The sequence below is a fragment of the Saimiri boliviensis genome, chromosome 4, assembly GCF_048565385.1.
Source record: "Saimiri boliviensis isolate mSaiBol1 chromosome 4, mSaiBol1.pri, whole genome shotgun sequence".
NCBI classification, from domain to species: domain Eukaryota; kingdom Metazoa; phylum Chordata; class Mammalia; order Primates; family Cebidae; genus Saimiri; species Saimiri boliviensis.
This window is the reverse complement of record NC_133452.1, coordinates 53,282,404-53,308,344: the sequence shown is the minus strand read 5'-3', so window position 1 is coordinate 53,308,344 and position 25,941 is coordinate 53,282,404. Positions and strand designations below refer to the sequence as shown.

The window sequence follows — 25,941 nt, the reverse complement described above, 5'->3', positions numbered from 1 at the left end:
AGATGTAGTTTTATTTGTAATTGCAAATAGAACCTGTGTAGTTTTATTTGTAATTGCAAATAGAACCTGTTACAAGACTTTAATATAAACTTTCAAAATGCTAAATGCACATTCACCCAAGAATTGTATCTCTAATAATTTATCTTACAGTTACAGTTGCAAATGTGCAAATGATGTATATACAGGATTATTGATTATACCATTGTTTGTAGTAGCAGAAAAAGGAAACTGCTCATATAGTAATTCATAAGAACTAGTTACATTAGCAGTCATTAAAAAGGTGGAGGCAGGCAGGGGAATTGCTTGAACCTGGAAGACAGAGGTCACAGTGAGCCTAGATCAAGCCACTGCACTCCAGCCTGGCGACAGAGTGAGAATGCGTGTCAAAAAATGAACCGATTAAAAAAAAAAAACCAAAAAAAAAAAAAAAAAAGGTGGAGGCAACTTGTTATGGATTATGAAAAGACATCCAAAATATATTTAGTAGAAAAAAGTGTATAGAGTAAATGGTATACAGCATTTGCGTAAAATACATGCATATAATTGGTATGTATGTAACAGAATATCTCATATCCTTGTATAAGGATAGACAAACTAGTAAGAGTGGTTGCCTCTTGAGAGGCAAATTGAGTGGGTTAGGGACAGGGGTGGAAGGGAGACTTACTTGTCGTTGTATGCCAATCTTTGCATTTTGAATGTTGTATCAAGCATAATCTATTCTAAAATAACATATTTTAAAAATCCTTATGAAAAGACAAAAAGCAAAACAGAAAATATTGTAACATTTGTTTTCATTGCAATTTACCATACATGCCATCAAAAATTGTCTACATTTTGGAGCATTTGAATACAGTAATAAGACAACTGATATCCTAAAGTTATAGTTAATTTATACTCCTTTGCTGGTAGTACTCAATCTTGCAGTGCCTTAGGATCATCATTGTGAATATTGGTTTTCATTGTACTCAGAAAGTGGACACGCTAATTAATAGAAGTATTACTATGATAACAGTTTATCATATGTATTATTTTAGAATATCAGTTTTTTGTTAAGAAATGACTAAAAGTTGGATGGTTTATATAACAAAGTCATTAATAACTAAAACGGCTTTTTGAGAAATTTTTTGTTTTTCTCTATGTGAATTAAGTAATTGAGCAAAATACTGTTTATTATTCAGATATATGTGACCATACTGACTTTTTAAACCCATATTTTGAGTGAATTACAGGTAGTCATTTGTATAAGTCAAAAGTAAAGCATAACAGGCAAAATAAGGATTTAGCCAAAGAAATGTTTTTAAAATATATCTATTACATGATACCAATTTATAAGTTACAACTTATTCTAAGAAGATAGTCTTTTGTTTTTAATCTCTAGAAATTTTACTAAACGTTTAAGTGATGAGAATTGGTCGTTCTTTGTAGATATTCCTAGATGTTTGGATTTTTAGCCCATTCCAGGTGTTTTTTAAAATTTCTTTTTTTACTATAAGACAGGTGTATAATCTATGGATAAATTCAAGTGGACAGTAAGTCAACAAAGTTCTCAAAATATATTTTGCCTGGCAGGATATTTTGGAGTAATTATACATTTGGTTCAGAATTTGAAGGTGTGGATGATATTATTAGCTGTTTGACACAATTTAAGTTACTTGGTGACTTCCAAAATTTTAAATTAAGAATTTTAAAAATAATTAATAGCTTAAGTGTATGTTTTCATCACTGCAAAATTTCGGAATATTATAAGCCATTTCTATATACTAATTCCTCCAGTATGTATGACAGGAAATCAGATGGACAGTGTGTCTTTATTGGACTGGCTCTGCATTTTTAGGATTATGATCTAAATTATTTCCATGCCAGTGTTAAGAAACACTATCCTATTTAAAGGCTACTTTAGTAGGATAAGTAACTTGAGTCTGACGGAGCTTTCAAAACAGAATGGCATCTGAATAGTGAAGTAGCACTTTTAACAAAGGTGAACCAAAGGATGACTGTGAAAGGATATGTAGACTTTATTGGAGAAACTGTTTTTCCAAAAGATCCCAAATGCCTGGTGGAGACATTGAATTAAAAAGGCAATATTTGAACTTACTGTTGATGCACCAAATCAGTTTAGAGATTGGGGTAGAACTTTTGAATCTGGTATCTCCATGTAAAATAAGTGGTGAAAGAGTTATGAAATCAATCAGCTTGAAGATTCAAATAGAAATCTTTGTAAAAAGTCTCCTTCTTTAGAGGTGAGGAAATTGAGATCAGGAATTTGATTTGCACGAAGAACCAGGATTAGGATTTATGGCTTTTTATGTAAAGTGTAATGTTCCTGGACTCACAGGTAGATAAGGTTGAAACTGTTGCTACATTGTTGTACCTTTACTCCCTTTGACATCTCCCCACAAAGTACTGTTGAGGAGCCAAGAGGAAGGCCTGTGGGCCATAAGTGTTGAAACTTAGAAAATAGGAGCTAGATCATATTGTTTTCTAGGCCCTGATAAAATGTCAAATCTTTGACAAGGACAGTGAGAAGCCAAGATTTTTACAGAAGAATGACCTAATTAGATGTATGTTTTTAAAACATTACTATGGCTCTAATATGGAGAACATACCAAGGGAGCCCATGGCCACTGAGATATCAGTTAAGAAAATTTTTTTTATTTTTAATTTTTTTATATCTACTGCATATCAAATGTGAATTTGAGAATGTCACATCAAATTTTAGTGATTTAATAAATTTGGTGTTCATATTTAACCATTACATAGGTTGTAAAATCAACCATTACATAGGTTGATTTTAGGTACTATGATCGACATTTAAATTTTATAAGTAAAACATTGCAGATTGTATATTTTATGATTTTTTTATAAGTGAGCCAATAAGATGACATTAACAACTCTTTGTGGCATTTAAAATGTTATCTCATTGATGAAAATCTTGACTTCTCTGAGTTTTTACATTTTTCTGAGTTTGCTCAGGGATTAGAATTTGCAGCTCCTAATTGTAATTTGTATCACCTGCTCAGCCCTCTTTTTGCTTCTGGGCAGTTATCCAGCCCATCTTCCTGCCAACTTCAGTGCCTGCACCATCACCTATAAACCCATCTTCCGAAACCTCACATTTTAAGATCAGAGTATGTGGGCCTTCTGATGAGCATATCAGCCATCTTTGATCACGTTCATACATGCAAGTGCATTTTTACTACATATATTTTTCTTAAATTTTTTTCTCAAAATTGCACAGGAAGAAAGATTCTATATTTTCAACTCATATTGTTTTTGGTTTCTACCCTCTAAGTGATATAGTCAAAAGGCATTTGTAGAGTATAATTTTATTTAACCATTTGCAAGATTTGGAATTCGAAATCCATTTATTTAGTTATTTTCTTGAAATACATTGAGCACTTACAATGCTGCTGCTTGTTTAAATTTGTTAATATAAGACCATTAAATTTAAGTAATGTATATATGTAGTCTGTTCTTATGCTTTTAAAATTCACAATGTTATCAAGAGAATGCAGTACACGCAAATAATGACAAATGTGGATTTAGGGTTACATTTATAGATAAAATATGTTAGAAATCATTATATTTCTCTTTCCCATTTATAATGGGAATTAAGTATGTTCATTTTAGCTTTTCTATAATAAATACCAGCTTAGTCTACAACAGCAAATAAACTTTTTTAAAAAATCAGCAACCACAAAATGCTTCACTATACTTTTTTTTTTTTGGTTATTGCTATATTAATAAACTGATAGTTTTGTCTCATCAAATACTCTTTTGTTCTGAAACACTGAGGCATTTATTTTGGCTTCTGAAGTTTTATAAGAACATGTTGATTTAGGGATTATTGATGCCAACTTTATTGAAAACACTATTTTACTAAGCTAATTCTGTTGACTAATATGCAGGATTATAATAACCTGGTTGATTCTGTTATACTCTTCCTTACAAAGGAGAAGGTGAAATGGAAATTTTGGAGGAGGTAGAGGGACGTTTATATGTCAAAATCCATTTTAAAAGGATGCAATGCCTTCATCTTCATTATACTTTCAATATAGTTGACTTCTTAAACTAGTTTGAAAATTTGGAATTTGAAATGAGAATATGTTTGGAAAATACAGGAGCTATCTATTTAATTTTTTTCATTTAATAGTGGTTAAGGTTTTAACACCTTAAAGGTACACACAACCTTTAAGTTTGATTGTTCAACTTATCGTACCATTTAACTCCCATTTCTTTCTTCCTGACCTCTGCATTTCACCATGAGGTGCATTCCCTTGCCTCTTGTTTCAAAAATAAGAAAAAAAAAAAAAAAAAAAGGAAACAACTTTTGAACTTCTGTGATCTCTAGATTTAAACTCATCTATTATGGTGATTACCCCACCACGCCAGAGAAAGAGTCACCATGATCTCTCCAAGACAGCCTGACTCCTGTGTACTGGATTTATTCTTCTCTATCTCACATGGGACTTTTATTCTGTCTTTTCTTTACCAGGTCTTTATTTTAACCCCTTAACATAATGAAGACTTTGGATGCTGTAAAACAAAAAGACAACCCTTCTTCAGCCCTGCTGTTTCTTCTCTTCTTCTCTTTTCCTCCATCTTTTCACAGCCATACTTCTTGGTTAGAATGTTCCATACTTTTCTGTTTCCTTTTACAACTCTAGTACAGATCTTGGCACCATTCCATTTCTCTTGATAAGGTCAACCAGAAGCTCCAGATTGCTAAATCCAGTGATGTATTTTCTATACTCATAGTGCTTCTGAGTTCTTAAGTGTGCTCTATGAGGTCACCAGAGAAAAGGAAAAGTAAATTTAAATAACCTATAATCCTTCTCCATACTGCCAATCTTTTTTTACAGTATAATAAAGTACAGAGGAGTGATAGCTTTATACTTTACCACTAGATGGCTGAACTACATTGTTTTTGGAAAAGAAGTAAAATCTTAATCACTTGAGGTTGGCTAATGTATAACATTTAATAAAATCCCTGATATATGAATATAAAAATATATACACAAAAATATATGTGTGTGTATATATATGTGTATATATATATACATACAAATTCACACATGCTACAAATATACAACGTAATTTTTGAGTAAGTTTAATAAGAATTAAGAGTTTTTAAAAATCATAAAACTTATAACCTTGTCCGATTTTAGCTTTGTTTATATGTTATATAAGACACGTAAAAGATCAGAACATTTTCACGTTGTGTTCTTACACAGACTCTCCATAAACATCAGCTCTAAAAGTTTCACAGACATCTTGAGGGCAAATTTAGCTCTGTTTTAGATCTAATATCTGTTGTCAGATGATACATTCATTTATCTTTAAGCATAGTGTTTTATAGAGTATTCCATTAGAGTTCAAAATAATAGAAGATAATATGCCATTTATTCATTTAAATTTTTAGTTGTGAACATTTTATTCTAATTTAAGTCTCCTTTAGTCAAGGTCATAAGTACCTGTATTAGGTACTTTATTAGGCTTCAGGAATATAGTTACCTCTATTAGGTTCTTAGTTAGGCTTCAGGAATATAAAAGTTACATATGAAATTGCTATTGGTGTCAAAAACAGTCAAATGTTGGTATTTTCATATGGTTCAGCCTAATAACTTTCTTATGGGTTTAGTCATATTCATTTTTATGTTTTATGCAATGACATGAATAGTCCTGTGGGGCTAAGTTTTGGTAAACTAAAGTTTTGACCTTGAAGTATTGATTCTTACTTTCTCTGTAGATTTTGTTGAAGATACATGTACAGAAATGCAATTTGGCAAAATAAGCATTAAGGGGAAGAATAAGTCTTACTAGATGCCAAAAGATTTTTCAAGTACCATTGCCATGTAAAGCTATATGTGTTGCATTTGGAAAATGCATGGTTTATCTTTGAAAATAGAATGTACAATACATGCCTAAGGGGAGTATTTCTAGACTTATTTTGGTGATGGGCTAATTGAAGTGATTGACCAAGAGACGTTAAAACACGATTCTCAAATCAACGTTGATTTGTAGTGTGCTTTTGCCCCCTCAGAATAGCAATGAGTCTATTGATTTTACTTTTAGTTATTTATAGTGTTAACACTTAATTAAAATGTGTGAAATTTTAAAATAGTTATATTTTGTCTAGATTAAAAGATGCTGTCACTGAGGCCTGGATTTCTTTCTGTTCCTATATCCTAGCACTGTCCATTGTCATCCAGTTTCCCCTCAGAAGGAGACATGGTTATGACTTGTTTTCTTACCTGGCCTCAGACAACAGATTCACCCAAACACATTATATTTCTTGCTACAGGTGGTTATGTTCCTGCTCTAGAATTTTTATGTGACCCTTATTTTAAGTCTTCCAACAAATGCTGATGAAAAAAATAAATAAATAAAACATTGTATTTGGTTTTTTTAAAAATGCTAGAACAGTGAGGTGGTGTTTAAAACAGTTTGAAAGTATACTGTTCATGGTGTTCACGGTGTTTATTTGGTAGACTTACAGGTTAATTTAATTATGAAAGGAAGAGGTTCTCCCTGGGAAATATTTGGATGGTTTTGATAATGGAATTAAATAATTTCTCATTCGCCCTATGTTATTTTGCTCATCAAACTAAAAGCAAAACACTGTGTGACTTGTTTATGCCTCAGGATTAATAATTAGGAGATACTTCTCTTAGCAGAGGCATCTCATTACATTCTTTGACTTGCCTGTGATGCCTTGTAGATGAGTGAAAATAATAAATTGTTTTAATAAGATATCATTTTTCTTCATAAGATAAAAATTAAAAAACGTCATTTAGAATTTAAAAAAAAAAACCCAAAACCATAAATAACCCTATACAAACACATTGTTCTTTCTGTTTTGCTTTTACTTCCTGTGCTTATTTGAAATGAGGCTGATAGAATAGAACTTTGGTTTGACCGGGAGTATACAGACTTTATATTAGGATGGTACAAAAGTAATTACAGTTTTTACCATTACTTTCAATGGCAAAATATGTGGCTGAGTATGATAATGGCATTGAAATATTTCTACATTTTGATTACTTAAGGGTATAAATAGTTAGCATGGCTTTAGAGCTTTTAAGTATTGTTAGACAACTAACATGATGGTTATAGGTTATATAGTTTCCTAATGTCTCCAGACTGCTCCAGATATCTGGGATAATCTGAGAATAATAATAATCTTTCTTATTATGAACGACCAGTTCATTTACCACTTTATAGTAGTGATTTTCATTTTTTAGTTTTTGTCACTCGCCAGCACAATTACCTCTTTTGGAATTCAGTGGCTACTTTCTGGTTCCCCTGGAGGACCATGAATTAATATGGCCTAAAATCACATTTTAAGAATATCACGTAATACATAGTAAATCCAGTTTAAGAAGTTTCACTAAAGCAAACAATCTAAACAATTTAAAATGACTTTGAGTCTATCCCAAATCACATGTGTATTTACCTATCAATATTCTGCACGTCAGTGAAAAAGGAATGTGTCTTAAAGAAGACATCAGCAAAGTAAAGGAAAAGGAGACTGATTCCATGTGCTAATTGCAGATGTATGAAAAAAGGCATAAGGAAGTCTTCATGGAGACAATGGTAATTTGGAGTTGCCTAGAAAGATCACTATGGTCATGTAGAGATAGGGGAGGGAAGTCAGATGGAATGACAATGCAGATATTCTTACTGTACTTTCATAATATTTGCTTTTAAATTTCAGCATATTTTGAATAAGTATACTTAATAGTAATATCCAAGGCATCTATGAAGAAAGTAGAGATCAGAGAACAATAACTTTGTGCTTCACTTCCTCTAACCAGGCCATCTCACCGCCCCATTACATCACAACTCTTGCCACAATCCCTTTTGTTCTCCTTGGGAACACCAGTTTGTGTAACTAGCCCCTTGTGCATTGACCAGCCACTCACTCCCTGGCAAGAAGGCCTGCTGCATTTTCCTCATCATAGCTTGTTTATTTGGATTTTTTTTTCCTCTTTGCCTAAGTGTGTTCACTTCATAGCACAGCCTCCCTTCCACCAAATAGACACGAAGGGAAGACCAGGTCTTGGGTGCAATTACAGGGATTTTTTGGGTATGAGAATATGCTAAACAAAACAAAACTAACCTTTGGGAATACGTATATCCCAGACATTTGCCCCTTTTCCCTCTACTCATGTTTTCGTTATTATTTGGTTTAAAAATGAGGATTCCCCCATATCTCTTGAGTTAATTACAATGCTCTGGGTTTCTGTAAAAATGTCAGATTGTGTGGGACCAGTCAGTTATCAGCATAACTTGGGTAGTGGAACGCTAGACAAGTAACTGTATGGATTTCCACCTCATTATGGCCACTGCTGTCTTTGAAAGCTCAGGCACTGGGAAAAGAGCTGTGGGGACAGGTTCAAAGAGTTGAAACTATGTTGAAAAAGCTGCCTGCCAAAAACCAATGAAGTCTTAAAACGAAATAGTTTTTTAAATTCAAAAAATATTAACATGAATTGTTGAAGAGATTTGAGTCCAGTGGGGGATCAAGTGTATGTGAAATTGCATTTTTTAAAGTTATTCTTTTCCAGTAGACCATAACAAAAAATTACATGAAACCACAAGAGAGGGTGTCTCCCTGCCTTCCTCAAATTTGGGCTCGTTTTTTAACAAAACAGAATAAAAAGAGTTGAACTAAATTAGAATGCCGAAATGGTGAGAGTGGGTGGAAAGATGAAAGGCACTTTAGTTCAAACAGACTCTAATGGAGAAATCAAAAACTGATCATAAGACCACCCAGCTGACCTGACTCACCTACTCAGGATCTTTCTGAAAGCCTCTCAGTTCTGTGTTGTACATCTTTTAGACTAGTAATAATATCATTAAAGTACACAAACAAAATGTCTTACACATGTTACAGGAACATCCAGAGAAATGAACAGCATATTTTCCAATTAAATCTTTTAGTACTTCTCTTTCCAATTTTTTCTTCTAATCATTTGACATTTCCCCTTTTTAAAAAGAAAAAGCATCAACATATTGACAGCTTGAGCTCTCAAAAACTCAATTTCTCTGATTTTGTAAGAACTTTCTAGTTTCAATAGCTATTAATATAATGAGTTCGAATTACTACAGTTTTTAATTACAAATAAATCTGCAGTTGACAATACTGCTTATCTCTCATTGTTGGGAGACATTTAGTATTGTGAGTACAGATCTGGGAGTAGTTTAGCGTGCTACCTCAGTGAAGATATATGGCATTTCAAACAATAGCTTTTTTTTTTAGTCCTGTGCATCTACATGGATGCTTTCCTCCCCTGTTTAAATCGCCTACTCAAGCTTCTCTTCAAATCCAGGGGGAAAAAGTATTGAGTTTATAGATGATTTGCTTTTTACTGAACCTTTGCTTAGTGAAGACAAGAAGATAAAAGCATAGCAATCTTATGAGACACAGAAGACAGTATCATATTTTCTTTAAATAAATTTTATCTCTTCAGAGAAATTATTTAAATAGTCACAGCCAATGTTTATGCCTGTTTTTCATCTAATAACATTATTGGTTACAAAAACCTATTGTCACACGTTTGAATTTCTCCTACCTGTATTTGTTGAAAGATTCCCTATGTGCTTGTTGTTGGCTGCTCTTTAAAAGACACTACTTTGTCATCCTGGCGTGTTCTTCTGTCAGAACTTCATGGGTGCTGTCAGTGGTGATTCCAGGAGGGATAAAAACAATCCACTACTTCCCGAGCTTTTTTGGGGTTGTTTTTGAACTTTATACTTTTATACAAAGCTCTGCTGAATCATATGCTGGCTACTGAATCATGGTCTGCCTTCTGATTCATTTCCAGCAGAGAATATCTGTTGTTTTCCAGCAGTCAGTGACTTTTTGAGACGCAGATGGGAATTGAGGAATTTCATTTATTTGATCCCATGTGTAAATGCAAGAATGGAATGACACCTTGGCATAAACGTTTGCATTAGAATAGCTCAAATACAAGTTCTTCAGTAGTTTTAATTAATAAATCTAAATGATATGTACATTTTAGAAGGGAAAATTACTTCCTATCTACCTACTAGCTAGCTATGTTAAAGAATTCCACAGAAGGATGGCTTCTTATGCCATTGCTCTGGGATCAGCATTTTTTTGTTGTTGTTGTTGTTTTTGCTTGTTTGTTGTTTTTTGTTTGTTTTTGTTTTTTAGTATACAATTATGTGACTTTTTTGTAGTTCTATGGATTTTCATTCTGAATTATTCCTTTTAAAAATTGACTTCACTGTATGTTTATTCTTATCAAAAACCAGAGAAGCATAACTTTCTTTTTCCATAAAGAGAAAAAAGACACTTTGAAATCATTAATTCTGTTTTTTAATTCATATGCTTTATCCTAATTATTTGACAGTTTACACATGTATGATCATTCATTTTTCTTCTTGTTCCTTTGTTCTTCATTGCCCCCAACTTAAAATGTACCATCCATTCATTATAGAATGTCTTAAATGTTGCAGACTTTTTTCACCATTGTAGCTATCTGTCAGATATTCTGATATCATGTGAATAATTTGCCAACTTATTGACTCTATATGATGTAGCTATAGCCTGTAATTTTCTTTATGCTCACTGGAGCACACACAACACTGATGTCATCTTTTTCCCCTTTTCTGTTAGATTCAAAAGGTATATGTGCAGGTTTGTTAACATGGGTATAATGCATAATTGTGACTTTGGGGCTTTTAATGAACTTATCACCCAAATAGTGAACATTATACCAAGTAGGTAATTTTTCAACATGTGCTTCTCCCCAGCCCCCACCTTTTGGAGTCCAGTATCTATTATTTCCATCTTTATGTCCATGTGTACTTCACTTATAAGTGAGAACATGTGACATTTGGCTTTATATCACTTAGGATAATGGCTTCTAGCTCCATCCATGTTGTTGCAAAGGACACAATTTAATTACTTTTTATGGCCATGTAGTATTCCACAGTGTAAATATACCACATTTTTTTTTCAATCAACTTTTGATGGACACTTAGGTCAATTCCATGACTTTGCTATGGTGAGTAATGCTCAGTAAACATAGTACAGGTATCTTTTTCATAAAATGATTTCTTTTCCTTTATGTATGTACATAGTGGTGGGATTGCAAAGAGTAGTTCTAATTTTAGTTATTTGAGAAATGCTCATTAACTAATTTATACTTCCACCAACAGTGTATATGCATTTCCTTTTCTCCACATCCTCTCTAACATCTATTATCTGTTGGCTTTTTCATAATAGCTATTCTGATTGGTATGAGATGGCATCTCACTGTGGTTTTAATTTGCATTTCTCTAATGACTAGTGATGTTGACCATTTTCCAAATGTTTGTTGGTCACTTGTATGTCTTATTTTGAGAAGTGTCTGTTCATATCCCTTTGCCTTCCTTTTAGTGAAATTATTTGTTTTTTTTCTTGTTGATTTGTTTAACTTCTTTACAGATTCTAGATATTAGTCCTTTGTCAGATATATAGTTTGCAAATATTTTCTCCCATTCTATAGATTGTCTGTTTGCTTGTTAATTATTTCTTTTCCTGTGCAGAAACTCTTTAGTTTAATTAAGTCCCGTTTGTCAACTTTTAGTTTTGTTGCATTTGTTGTGGTGGTCTTAGTCATAAATTCTTTGCCTAGGCCAATGTCCAGAAGAGTTTTCCCTAGATTTTCTTCTAGTATAATATTTATAGTTTGAGGTCCTATAGTTAAGCTTTTAATCTATCTTCAGTTAATTTTCATATATGGTAAGAAGTAGGGGTCCAGCTTTATTCTTCTGTATGTGGATAGCCAGCTTTCCCAACACTGTTTGTTGATTAGGGTATCCTTTCCCCATTGCTTATTTTTGTTGACTTTGTTGAAAATCAGTTGTTTGTAGGTGTGTGGCTTGGTTTCTGAGTTCTCTATTCTGCTCCATTGAGAGTAGAATAGAGTAGAATATGGTACTGCTCCAAACCAGTACCATACTGTTTTGGTTACATTAGATGTCTAGTATAGTTTGAAGTCAGGTTATGTAATGCTTGCAGCTTTGTTCTTTTTGCTTAGGATTGCTTTAGCTATTTAGGCTCTTTATGGCTCCATATGAATTTTATAATTGTTTTTTTCTAAATCTGTGAAATATGACATTGGTCATTTGATCAGAATTGCATTTACTTTCTAGATTGTTTTGAGCAGTATAGTCATTTTAGTGACATCGATTATTCCTGTCCATGAGCATGGTACGTTTTTTCATTTGTTTGTGTCATCTACAGTTTCAGTGTTTTATAATTCTCCTTTGTAAAGGTCTTTCACCTTCTTAAATGTATTGCCAGGTAGTTTGTGTTTTTGTGTGGCTATTGTAAATGGGATTGAGTTTTTTATTTGGTTTTCTGCTTGACCATTGTTGGTGTATAGAAATGCAACTGATTGCGGTGTGTTAATTTTGTGTCCTGAAACTTTAACAAAGTTGTTAATCAGGTCCAGGAGTCTTTTGGAGGAATTAGGGTTTTCTAAGAATAAGATATGTCCTCAGTGAAAAGAGATAATTTGACTTCCACTTTTGCAATTTGTATGCCTTTTATTTTTTTCTTCTGCCTGATTGCTCTGGCTAGAACTTCCATTACTATATTGAATAGGAATGGTAAAAGTGGGCATACCTGTCTTGTTCCAGGTCTTAGAGGAAATTCTTTCAACTTTTGCCTGTTAAGTATGATGTTGACTGTGGTTCTTAGTATTTTGAGGTATGTTCCTTTAATGCATAGTTTATTTAGAATTTTTATGATGAAGAGATGTGGGATTTTATTCAATGTTTTTTCTGCATATTGAGATGATCACATGATTTTTGTTTTTAATTTTGTTTATGTGCTGAATCACATTTATTGCTTTGCTTATGTTGAACCATCTTTGTGTTCCTAGAAGAAAACTTACTTAATTGTGATGAATTATCTTTTCGATGTGCTGTTGGATTCAGTTTGCTGGTATTTTGTTGATGACTTTTGCATCTACGTTCATCAGGGATATTGGCCCGTAGTTTTCTTCTTTGTTTGTTATCCTTGCCAGAACTTGTTATCAGGGTGATACTAGTTTCATAGAATGAGTTTGGGAGGAATTCCTCCTCCTCAATTTAAAAACTATATATTTTTGTTAATAAGATTGATACCAGCTCTTTGTACATATAGTAGAATTCAGCTGTGATTTCCTCTGATCCTGGGTTTGTTGTTGTTGTTTGTTTGTTTTGGTTGATAGATCTCAGGATTTTAATTTTCTCTTGGTTTGGTCTGGGAATTTGTGTGTTTCTGGAAATTTATTTGTTTTCTCTAAGTTCTCTAGTTTGTGTGCATAGAGATGTTTATAGTAGTTTCTGATGATCTTTTCTATTTCTGAGGTATCAATTTTAATGTTACCTTTATCATTTCTGATTGTGTTTATTTAAATCCTCTTTTTTTCTTGCTTAATTTAGTTAGTAGTCTATCAATTTTGTTTATCTTCCTAAAGAACCACCGTTTTTTGTTGTTGATCCCTGTGATATTTTAGTCTCAATTGCATTTAGTTCTGCTCTGATCTTTATTTCTTTTCTTCTGCTAGCTTTGAGTTTGGTTTGTTCTTGTTTTTATAGTTTGTTAGATACATCGTTAGGTTGTTAATCTGATGTCTTTTTATCTTTTTTATTTATGAATTTAGTGCTGTGAACTTTCCTCTTAACACTACTTTTGCTATATCCTAGAAGTTTTGATATGTTGTTTTTCTATATACATTTGTTTGCCTTTTTTTTTTCTTTCAAATTTCTGCCTTAATTTTGTTAAAGTCATTCAAGAGGAAGTTGTTTAGTTTCCATGTACCTATGTGGTTTTGAGAGTTTCTTTTGATATTCATTTCTGATTTTATTCTGCTGTAGCCTGAGAAGATACTTGATATAATGTTGATTTTTAAAAATCTATTAAAATGTGCTTTGTGGCCAGCATATTGTCAATTTTAGAGAAAGTTCCATGCACAGATAAGAAAAATATATATTCTTTGGTTGTTGGGTGGAATGTTCTATAGATGTCTATTAGATCCATTTGGCAGAGTCTAATGGATCAAGTTTCTTTATTAAGTCAAATTTCTTTGTTAGTTTTCTCCCTCGGTGATCTGCCTGGTGTTTTCTATGGGATGTTGAAGTCTCTCACTATTACTGTATGGCTTTTTCTTTTCTTTTCTTTTCTTAGATGTAATAGTACTTCTTTTATAAATCTGGGTGCTCTGATGTTGGGCATGTGTATATTTTGGGTAGTTAAATCTTCTTGTTGCATTGAAGTCTTTATCATTATATAATACCCTTCTTTGTCTTTTTTTACTCTTGTTGGTTTAAAGTCTATTTTATCTGACATAAGAATCGCAACTCCTAGTCTTTTTTGTTCCCCATTTGCATGATACATCTTTCTCCACCACTTTACTTTGAGCCTGTGTATGTCTTTATACATTATGTGGGTCTCTTTTAGGCAGCAGATGGTTGAATCTTGTTTTCTTACCCAATTTGCTAATCTATATCTTTTAAAGATTTATGTTCAAGGTTAATATGCATATGTGAGGTTTTGTTCCTGTCCTAGCATTGTTAGCTAGTTGCGTTATAGTTTCAATTATGTAATTGTTTTGTAGGATGTGTGAACTTTGTACTTACGTGTGCTTTTGTGGTAGCAAGTATTATCCTTTTGTTTCCCTTTAGCAGTTTTGGTGTACTGGTCTAGGGGTGACAGAGTTCCTTCGCATTTCTTTGTTTGGGAAGGACTTTATTTCTGCTTCATTTATGAAGCTTAGTTTAACAAGAAAAGTTTCTTGGCTGGCATTATTTTTCTTTAAGAAGTCTAAAACTAGATTCTTATCTGTTCTGTCTTGTCAGTTTCTGCTAAGAAATCTGCTGTTTGTCTGATGGGATTTCCTTTATTGGTGATTTGATCCTTTTTTCTAGCTGCCTTTAAGATTTTTTCTTTAGCATTGACCTAGGATAGTCTGATGACTATATGCCTTGGTGATGTTCACCTTGTATCATATCTCACAGGTGTTCTGTATTTCTTATATATGGATATCTATATCTCTAACAAGATCAGGGAATTTTTCCTGAATTCTTTCTACCAATGTGCTTTCCAAATTGCTTGCTTTTTCTTCTTCTTTCTCAGGAATACCTATAAATTGTAGATTTGGTGACTTTACATAGTCCTGTATTTCACAAAAGATTTGTTCATTTGTTAAAATTCTTTTTTCTGTTTTTGTCTGACTGGGTTAATTCAAAAACTGCCTCCCCTACATCTACAACAGTGGACTGAAGGAACAGGAGGTGACCCCCCTCTACATCTGCTACTAACCGCCATTGCCACCCCATGCAGTGATCAGTTCGTACCTTCATTTTTTTTGTCCCATGGGGGTTCTTACTAGGCTACACTTCCCCCGCTTCTAAGGGCAGCCTGTGCTTAGGGCTAGATCTCTAGAAATCCCACAGCTCCCCAGGGCTACTGGTTCCCTGTGATTGTCAAGTCAGAGCAGGTTCTGGGCTATGTTTGCAGGGTGCTAGTGATGCAGCAACTCAGGGGCTGAGATTCCCCATGCAAGGTAGTAGCCCACAATGAATGCACAACCAGTATGGTGTCTGCCCTCTTAGCTCAGGCTTGAAGGGACTAAAGGCATACCTGCACAAGCTAGCCACCTGTGCTGTATCCCCAGGAAGATTCTAGATCCCACTGACAGCATTGCCTGGGGCCATGAGGGTAGAAAGGCTCCCTGACAGTTTGGCAGTCAGCAGCTTATTCCAGGGTTGAAGGGAGAAGAGAAGCACCCCAACAGAGGTTCTTAGGAGTCAATCTCTGCTGGACTCTTGCTGCCTTCCTTTTCTGCAACCCCATATCAACCTGTGGGGTCTCCAACAGATCCTGGCTGTCTTCCCTAAGCTTTTCGTTCAGATCATGACCATTTACCTATGTCTTTGTTCTTCTCTCTGAGGGATAATTGACATCCAGAATCCCTAGTTAGCTATCTAGATTCCTCCTAACCAATAATTTTGATACATAGCTGTTGGATACTCAGTTCTAATTAAAAACATTAAAGACTGGATCAACTGATCAACAAAGGTGTTAAGAAATTACAATGGAAGAAGGATTTTGTCTTCCGTAAATGGTATTGGGAATAGTGGATATTTGACTCATAATTATGATGAATTTCTAGAGGCTGAGTGTTGGACCATCAGAGAGTGAGAAACTCCTGGGATCCATCTCCATTTACCCACTTTCCCAGATATTTCCCTCAAGGTTTTCGCTATTGACATCCTTTTCTACATACTGATATTAAAAAAAAAAAAAAACAAAACTTAAAACCAAGTCAATAGGATATTTCAAAAGTAATTCAGTTATTATCTAAATCCATGAGAAATTTCTACTAAATTTTCAGAGACCTTGCATCTTATATCTAGTAGCTACTTAAATTATGTAAAAGATAAAAATGTTTCCTTGATATAAACTTCACCACATTGGTTTCTTTTTAAAGGCAAAAGGACTGAAATTCTGAAATGTATGGAATCTGACCTTGAAATGAGAATAATTTTTTCTTATTCCGAATTGAGCCAAGGAATTGAGCCAAATAAGTATATTGTCTTTCTTGTCTATATTAAGTTAATTGTTCTGGGGAGCCTACTGTGTACAGAGTCGCATATTAGGCCTACTATAGGACTTAAAAGATGGTTGAGAAATTTTTGCTTCCAAGAAAATTAAATCACAATTAAGACTATTCAGAGCATGTGATATCCTTAGAATTATCTTTTATCACTGATGATTTGTATATGCGCAGCCAAATGCATAAATATGAGTGATATACTTTGTACTTAAAAGGCATTTGTAAAATTAGTTGAAATAGAACTTTCTAAGGCAAAAATGTTTAGCATTTTGACATCAATTAATTGTACTTACATGGTTATATAATTAGACAGTATTCTTTACTTCCTTCTTTTCTGACCCTTCTACCCTCCGTTAGTTTTTGATTTATTTGAATTGTTTATAGGCAATATTTCAGCTCAGCGACTTGGGCAGTAGAGCTTTCCTACAAAAGTCAATGCCCATGGCCTCTGTTGGATAATTACCTTGCATAGCTCTCAAGATATTATGAATATATATGATTGGTTAGGTCAAATGAAGTGTAACATTTGAGCTAACCAATCACATCTGTGTATTGTGTGTTTGTTTTCTGAAAATATTTTTATTTCATCTTCGTTCTTAAAAAAAATTTTCAATAGCTGTCTTGATTAATGGTTATTTTCTGCACTATAGTCTAGTTTCTATTGTTTATGTTGAAAATTCAGTTATCAGTATAATTGTTTTTTAAAGGATAATCTGTTTTGCTAAGATTGCAGTCTGATTTCTCTTTGTCTTTGGTTTTTCATCTTTGATTTATGATGTACTTTACTGTCTTTTTTTTTAATTCATAACAGGAAGATAACAGTTTAAAGTTTAAATGACAACATTCCATTGGAGGCCTTATCAAATGTTCAGTTAACACCATTGGTTTGTTTTGGAAAGTTTTGAACCATTATCTCTAAAAATATTGTTATGCTCTTTTTCTCTTTTCTCTCTTTCTGGGATTTCAGTTATTCATATTTTAGAAGGTGTTTTTACTGACCATCTATCTTTTGCCCTCTCTTCGGCATTTTCTCTTCTCTTGTCTGCTTTTTATTCTGTTTACTTTTAATCTTATTTCTAACCATTTATCTAATTCTCTCTTCAGCTGTGTCTAATTTGCTTATAAACCTATCCATTGAGCTTTTAATTTTGGTTACTATATTTTTCAGTTATAGAATTCCATTTAATTATTTTTCTGTTTTTCAGTTATCTGACAGAATCTTTATTTTATAGGTCCTTGAATTTATTATTTGTAGTTTTCAAGTCTATCTTCATGTCATAGGAGCTGCTGTGGATGTAGTTCAGTCTGTTTTCATGCCATAAGAACTGCTGTGGATCTGCTTCTGTCATCTCTTTTTCCCCTTTTTTTGTTTATTTGTTTTGTTTTTATATTGTCTCCTTGAGTATTTGATAATTTTTATTGATATCAGCTATTGTATTTTTTAAATTTTATAGAAAAATGTTGAGGTCTGGAATAATTTCTATAGAGAGTACTTTTCTGCAGAGAAAAATGTTGAGGTTTAGGATAACTTTCTACAGAGAGAACTATATTTGCTTCTGGCAGGCAGCTAGGGCTGTAGCACTCCTGGATCACCTGTCATAAATTTTCAGAGACTGAGGTGATGTGAAGTTGTGCTTCAGGCCAGCTGTATTATATCTGGTTCACACTTCTTCCTATAGTATAGCCTTTTGAGTCAACATGGAGAGTTCATTAACCTCTAATAAACCATGGAGAATTATTAGCCTTTACCTAACCTTGGCAAACAATGACCGCCATTTTTTGTCCTTGAAGCCTCTTGAGGATTGAAGCTTCTTAGGCTCTCCTGTACTTTTCTTGAAATTGATGTTACTGCTAATTCCAGGCAGAAGCTCCAGATTCCAGGCTCAGCTTTCTGGGTTTCTGTTTTCCTTAACTTGACCTCTTAAATCTTCATTGACTTTTGGTTCTTCAGTGCTGTTAAGCAGACATATATATTTTTAAGTTTGTTTAACTTTTCTAGTTATCCTCAATAACATAGTATCTTCAAATGGCATAGTTCTCCACTATCAGAAGCAGGAGACCAGTTTCCACAACATTAAATGAAAACATGTTATAGTTTCCAGTTTATGACTGTTGAAATATTTTGTGTCTATGCTTATTTTATTTCCACTTATGTAAGTTCAATAACATAGTGATTAGCCAGAATATCATATGGTAGGCACCGTAAATTCTGTATGAAAGACTATATGGTAGGAAAATCTATATCTTAACAAGGCCTTTAAGGATTTATGCTGTTGATTTTGCATACTGATCAACTATATGCAGCATTGCATGACCTGTTTAGCTGTGTGGTAGCCTGTAGTACCTTCTATGTGCTAAACTTTATTTTTTATTCAGCAATTTTAACAAATGGATAAAACATGAGGAGTGAAGAGTTCTATTTTGGACCTTTTGGGTTTGAAATAACCTGTGTGATGTCCTAGAGGAGATGTGTGGACAATTGGACAGACATTTGGAGTTCAGGCAATTATCAATAAAAATCTATTGATTAAAAGTATGTATAGATGGTATTTAACTCTATGAAAGGGAGAAAAATTCAGATTGAGCAAGTGATAGTCCAGCATTTAGTTTCTTAGGGCAGAAGATGAGAAGAAGGGTAGATAAGGACAAAAGGAAAACAACAGAAATAGGGGAGAGGGGTTTCCCAGAACAAAAAGAATTAGTCACCTGTTGAGCCATTGAGTAATATAAGCACAGTTAATTGGCCATGGGATGAGCAATAAGGAGCCATAAGTGACATTGTCCATAGCCAATTCCTCTTTTCTTCAGTAGGAAGACAACTTTGGCAGGATAAGGGGAAATGAGGAAGTGGATATGGCCAGTGTCTTTATATGAACACTCTGGGTTTTGCTGTGAAGTGGAGACAAAGGGATTAGTAGCTAGGGGATGATATGAAACAAAAGGAAATTATCTCCTGTATTTACCGGTGATTGGGGGGTGTGACCTGATTAAGAAGAAAATTGTGGTACGTATGTATATACTTTTGTTTTAATTCAAAGAAAGGGTTCATAGAGTACAGACTTAAACTAAATTTCAAGTCTATTCTGCCATTTAATTGGTGTGTTGTGGGCAGATTATCTAGCCACCATTTCATTTATTTTATTACAACAGGGAAAGTACCAGGTTCATAGCCACTATTTTCCTTTTTTTTTTTTTTTTTTTTTGAGACGGAGTCTTGCTCTGTTGCCAGGCTGGAGTGCAATGGTGCAATCTCGGCTCACTGCAACCTCCGCCTCCTGTGTTCAAGCAATTCTTCTGCCTCAGCCTCCCGAGTAGCTGGGACTACAGGCGCGTGCCACCACACCTGGCTAATTTTTGTATTTTTAATAGAGACGGGGTTTCATCATGGCAAGGATGGTCTCGATCTCTTGACCTCGTGATCCTCCTGCCTTGGCCTCCCAAAGTGCTGGTATTACAGGCATGAGCCACTGCGCCCGACCCACCACCATTTTCTCATAGTAATAGTTCCTATTTTAGGGTTGTCGGTGGATATAAAATTAAATCAGAAATACATGTAAAGTACCTGACTCATAGTAAGTAATCAGTGCACCTTAGCTATTGGGTTTGTCTGTGTCACCTTTAAATTCTAAATAGGGTCTATGTTCAGAAACTATTAAGAACTGTTTGTGGATAGAGCCATATTTCTTAGCATAGTATGCATAGCCCTGGCTATTGCTGTACTTTCCTACCCCCAAATTCAGCCTTAGCAAACTCCTTGCTTGTTGTTACTTGCTTGCTAGTACTATGAAGTACCTATGAAATCAACTGAAAATACTTCATAGTACCTTCAGTTGATCAACTTAGAAGATCTCACTGCTACCTGCCATGCAACCTCTCCTTATTATCTGTCAGGGCCGACTTATCTTCAGACTGCAGCTTAAGGTCACCTCCTCCCTTAAGGCTTTTTCTGACAGTTAGCCTGTCAAACATAATTCTGTAATTGACCTGCCCATTCTTCCTCTGTGGTCTCATTTTATCTGTTACCACCTTACCACTTCTCATCATTGGACTTGATGATTCACACATCTGCCTGCTTTTACTGCCCTATAATATCCTTAGAAGTCATCTTTGTTTTTTTAAATCGGTGGCATAGTACTTGATCTATAGTAGGTGTTCCATAAATGATTGTTGAATAAATGTAAGGTTAAATGACCCATTAATATGATTGTCACCAATACCTTTTACATATTTTAATGTTTTGATCATTTAACTTATTTGTTAATTAATTGCTAAGATTATTATTTTATGAAGATACACATTATAAAATCAAATAAATATGTGGTTTTCACTTTGGCTAGAAAAGTGTTCTTTTGTGCAAGGATTTTGAGAACAGGAATTACAAATAGACACTGTTCTAAAAGACCATTTTAATCTTTTTGTCAGAAATTTGGAATATACTTTATAAAACAAGTCAGTCTGAACAAGTGTTAGTGGTGGTAAAGATGATTATTATAATAATAATCAGATTTCAGACTTGTACTTACAAAATACTTGTTTAAACCATAATATCACATAACTTGAGAGCCTATCTTTTGGAGGGGACTTGGAATAGAGCAATAATGTGGTTTAGGTAGGAAAAGCAGGAGGACAGTTTATTCTGTATTTGACTTGGCTGAATTCTCTCTTTGGTATCCCCTATACTTATTTCTGCTGTTTCTATTTTACTTTTGAATTTAAAGATTATTCCAGAATGCTGAGTTTTTAAGATTTTCTCCCATGGTAAGAACAGTGGGCCTGTGATGAGCAATTGGGGTACAGAGAGAAGCCTTGGTACAACCATTTGCATGAATGTATGATTTGTAAGTTTAGTGTTTTGATGTTAAGGAGGTGCTTAAAGAGTTGTCTTTAAATTTGGTTTCTATACATAGGAAAGTTTAAGAGTGAGAGAGAGTTTTCTGACCTACTTTGCTTAGTGGTTAGGATTTTGTTGATGGATAGCCAGCTGTATGAAAGCTGCTACATCTTAAAAGAGAAATTATGTTATAAAAAGATTATGAGGAGGGAAGAGAAAACACTCTCACTTTCATCCACACATCTTGGGTTTTAGTTTTTCTCCATCTATAAATCAGGATGACTAAAGTAGTTGAGCATTTCCTAATTTGTTATTGTAAAATTGTGAACCCTTTCCTAAGTGATACAATCTCATGATTTCTTCATAGAAAGATTGAAAATTATTTTTTTCATTTTTACATTGTGTGTAGTAAGTGGTTTTAAGTTTAAGATTATATTCGAAAAGTGTATTATTAAAGATTGGATTATCAAGTTCATTTTAGTATAACCCCTTAGTAACATTTATATTTTGTAGGGAAAATGTTTACATTTTCTCTGTATAGCAGATAACATGTATGTTTATTTACATGAGAAAAAAATTCTTACTGGGAAATTTTAAAATATTTATTATATTTCTTTAGGTACTCAGGCATCAAAAATAGCCCAAACTGTTTTCATGTCTGAATGTTTGGAATTCCTGAAATCTGACCTTTGGCAAAATCTACTCTCCTTGTTCTTATTTGGTTTCCAAATGATGAGATAAGATAGGATGTTTCCAGATTCTTTTTGCAGGTATGGATAACCAATTAGGATAAAATTATATTTCTATCTTCAGATATCATAATTTTTTTACATAAGAAATTTGATCAAAGGAATGCAGTTCACAGATATCATTATTTTGGAGTGAACCTTTGGAATTGTCATTTTTATGTTCTTCCATAACCTTTTAAAGTTCAAAATTTGTGGTTCTTGAGCTGTCTTTTATCAACAATCCCTTTTGGGGATAAATTAAATACACTCTACTAAAAACGATAGCTGGCTGAGTGCAGTGGCTCACGCCTGTAACCCTAGCACTTTGAGAGACCAAGGCAGGTGGATCACAAGGTCAGGAGTTCGAGACCAGCCCAGCCAAGATGGTGAAACCCCATCTCTACTAAAAATATGAAAATTAGCCAGGGTCAATGGCAGGCGCCTGTAATCCCAGCTACTCAGGAGGCTGAGGCAGGATAATTGCTTGAACTCGGGAGCTAGAGGTTGTGGTGAGCCGAGCTTGTGCCACTGCACTCCAGCCTGGGTGACAGAGTGAGACTCCATCTCAAAATAAAAAGATAGCTGAAAACATTGTATATGTCTAAACCACAGCCCCTGACAGTGTTCATCTGAAGTATAAACTATAACTGTGTCAGTGGCTACTCCTTACCACTCAATTGAAATACACATGGAGGCCCTCCACGTTTTATTTTTAAGGGCTGCAAAATTTAAAACTTAGAAAAATATGATTTAAAAATAAGAAATAAGAACATTTATTCTTTAGCAATCTGAAGTTGAAATGCCTTCTCCCATCTGGGGTGGGAAAACACTGAAGGTTCCTTCCAGCTGTGTGATTTTTGGACAACAGAACAGAATCTTCCAATGATACAATGAGAGAGTTAGGTAGCCTGTCAGTCTTTTTAGAGAGCTTCATTCACTTCATGCAGAGGGTTCCAGCTGAGCAATGGCAACAGGAAAGCTGTGTAAGGGTGAGTATGCTCCTCAGGGTATGAGGAGATATGAACTGTGGTAAAAATCAGACCCAGCTCAGAAAATCTCCTTGGGCTCCTCCTTTCCTGAACAGTTATTTTTGTAATTTATTTATTTACTTATATTTTTGGTTGTCTTGTACACTTTGTTTTGGAATAACCCCTAAATGTATAGAAAAATGATAAAGACAATATGGAGATCCTCAATATCACCCTGATGTTCACATCTTACCTTATCGTGGTACCTTTGTCAAATCTAAGAAACCAAGATTGGCACATTGCTGTCAGCTAACCACCAGACTTCATTTGGATTCTACCAGTTTTTTTCACTAATGTCCTTTTCCTGTCTGAGAAGTGCATCCAGGATACCACATTGCATTTAATCATCACGTTCAATTAGTCGTTTCTGGTCTGTGACAATTTCTCACTCTTTTAAAATTTCCCACAACCTTGACAGTCTTGGAATGCTAGCCATGTATTTCATAAAATGTCCCTCCATTTGGTTTTTGTCTGATGGTTTTCAATGACTAGACTACAGTTGTGGGTTCACTTCATAGAGGTGAAGAACTGGTTGTATCACATCATGTCATGGATACATGCTGTCAACATGACATCACTGCTAATATTAACCTTGATTACCTGACCAACATAGCATTTGCCATGTTTCTCTACTGTAAAGTTACTGTTATCCCCCTTTCCATACTCTGTTTTTTGAAAGCTAGTTACTAAGTCCAGCCCACTTTCCAGGAGTGAGGGGGTCGGGGGAGTAGGTGTTAAATTCCCCTGCCTGAATTGGAAAAAAATATACTTATTTGCAAATCTTTTGTAAGAAACATCATAGACATACTGTTTTGACACTACTAACAGGTCTGTTCAGTAGTATTATTTCCTTCGATCCTGAAGGAAAAGATGATATGCATTTTTAATGAAATAACCAACTTAAATTATGCTCATGACTAGATTAAGTGTATTTTTCACCACTGAATATAAAATTTAGAGTGCCAGTGTTAAGTGAATACAGTATTTTCTTGTTTTGCTTCATGATAAAAGTAATGAAAGAACAACTTGTAAGATTAGGTAGACTAGAGAATTCAGGCATTTTCCCATTACTATTTACAATAAGATTTTTTAAAGACATCTTGGATTTTTATACAGGTAATTGTTTTGCTCCCCTTTCTAGCTCTCATAACTTTTTTTGAATTTGTATTTTGCCTTCATCATACTTCATTTTGAAAGACTCAGTCTCCAACTCTACTACTTGCGCTGCAACCTGCTGGTACTGTACCATAAAGCATGGCTAATTCAACCTAATAAGATTTTTTATTTATTTATTTATTTATTTATTTATTTTTATTGTATTTTGGGCTCTGCAGTACATGTGCACATTCTGCATCCTGCATAATTGTTGCATAGGTACATACATGCCATGGTGGTTTGCTCTCTCCATTCCCTCATCCCCCCTACCCGCCATCACCTACATCATGCATTTTTCCCGGTGTTATCCCTCCCCATCCTCCCTGCCCACCCCCCGCTGATCCTCCCCTCCACCCACTGATCTAGCCCTGAGAGTGTTGTTCCTTTCCCTGTGCCCAAGTGTTCTCATTGTTCATCACCTGCCTGTGAGTGAAAACATGTGGTGTTTGGTTTTCTGTTCTTGTGTCAGTTTGCTGAGAATGGTGTCTAGATTAATCCATGTCTCTACAAAGGACACAAACTCATCATTTTTTATGGCTGTATAGTATTCCATTGTGTATATGTGCCACACTTTCTTTGTCCAGTCTCTCATTGATGGGCATTTGGGTTGGTTCCAGGTCTTTGCTATTGTAAACAGTGCCACAACAAACATACGTGTGTGTGTGTCTTTATAATAGAGTGATTTATAATCCTTTGGGTATATACTCAGTAATGGGATTGCTGGGTCAAATGGGATTTCTATTTCTAGGTCCTTGAGGAATCGCCACACCATCTTCCATAATGGTGGAACTAATTTACACTCCCACCAACAGTGTAAAAGTGTTCCTTTTTCTCCACATCTTCTCCAGCATCTGTTGTCTCCAGATTTTTTAATGATCACCATTCTAACTGGCATAAGATGGTATCTTGATGTAGTTTTGATTTGCATTTCTCTAATGACCAATGATGATGAGCATTTTTTCATAAGTTTGTTGGCCACTTATTTGTCTTCTTTTGAAAAGTGTCTGTTTATATCCTTGCCTACTTTTGAATGACTTTGTTTTTTTTTTAATTGTAAATCTGCTTTAGTTCTTTGTAGATTCTGGATATTAGCCCTTTGTCAGATGGGTAGATTGCAAAAATTTTTCCCATTCTGTTGGTTGCCAGTACACTCTGATTATTTCTTTTGCTGTGCAGAAGCTCTTAAGTTTAATTGATCCCATTTGTCAATTTTGGCTTTTATTGCCATTGCTTTTGGTGTTTTAGTCATGAAGTCCTTGCCTGTGCCTATGTCCTGAATGGTGTTGCCTAGGTTTTCTTCTAGGATTTTATGGTATTAGTTCTTATGTTTAAATCTTTAATCCATCTGGAGTTAATTTTTGTATAAGGTGTAAGGAAGGGATCCAGTTTCAGCTTTCTGCATATAACTAGCCAGTTTTGCCAACACCATTTATTAAACAGGGAATCCTTTCCCCATTAATTGTTTTTGTGTGGTTTGTCAAAGATCAGATGATTGTAGATGTGTGGCATTGTTTCTTAGGCTGCTTTTCTGTTCCATTGCTCTATATGTCTATTTTGGTACCAGTACCATGCTG

General features: G+C 34.3%; 2 protein-coding genes across 3 annotated transcripts in view; one reads left to right on the top strand and one right to left on the bottom strand.

Moving 5' to 3' along the window:
• The window catches only part of COL10A1 (collagen type X alpha 1 chain), a 45,638-nt gene extending 35,819 nt beyond the window's left edge, over positions 1 to 9,819 (bottom strand). Inside the window, exon 1 of the mRNA XM_010349312.3 lies at positions 9,579 to 9,819. The gene's annotated coding sequence lies outside the window, so the exon portion shown is untranslated. The remainder of the gene's footprint in view (positions 1 to 9,578) is intronic.
• NT5DC1 (5'-nucleotidase domain containing 1) overlaps positions 1 to 25,941 on the top strand; it is a 152,320-nt gene that overhangs the window by 48,931 nt on the left and 77,448 nt on the right. The gene's annotated exons all lie outside the window — the stretch shown is intronic.